Genomic DNA, 529 nt, shown 5'->3' with positions numbered 1-529 from the left:
ATATATATATATATATATATATATTATATTATATATATATATATATATATATATATATATATATATATATAATATATATATATATATAATATAGCCTACATACATATGTACTGTGCAGATACAACCTTGTACTTGTGAGGTAGCAATGTTGGGCCACTTGGTTGGAGTGTAAAAGTAAAAGTTCTGAGAGTGACATGAGCTCAGAGAACAGAATCTGCGGGTAAAGATTCCTCGGAGTCGTGAACAAATCCCTGACTTAACTATTCCTCTTTTTCTTCTTGTGTTTTTCTGGTTTCTTTTTTCTAGAAAACAAAACATTTTGTGCATCGTGTCAATACATGTTTACGTCGTAACCTACAAATGTCGGCATCAAAATCAAGTGGGTGGGTGGCGGGTGCTCTGGTGTGGTTTGCTTCTTCTTTCCTATCAAACATCTATCGTCCTTATCTCCCCTCCTTCTTTTTTATGTTTGTTACTCTCTTGTAACACCTCTAATCTTCTGGCGCTCATGTGACCTTATGCTCTTGTG

The sequence above is a fragment of the Aplysia californica genome, unplaced genomic scaffold, assembly GCF_000002075.1.
Source record: "Aplysia californica isolate F4 #8 unplaced genomic scaffold, AplCal3.0 scaffold01766, whole genome shotgun sequence".
Lineage (NCBI taxonomy): Eukaryota > Metazoa > Mollusca > Gastropoda > Aplysiida > Aplysiidae > Aplysia > Aplysia californica.
Note: the sequence above shows the minus strand (reverse complement) of the source record.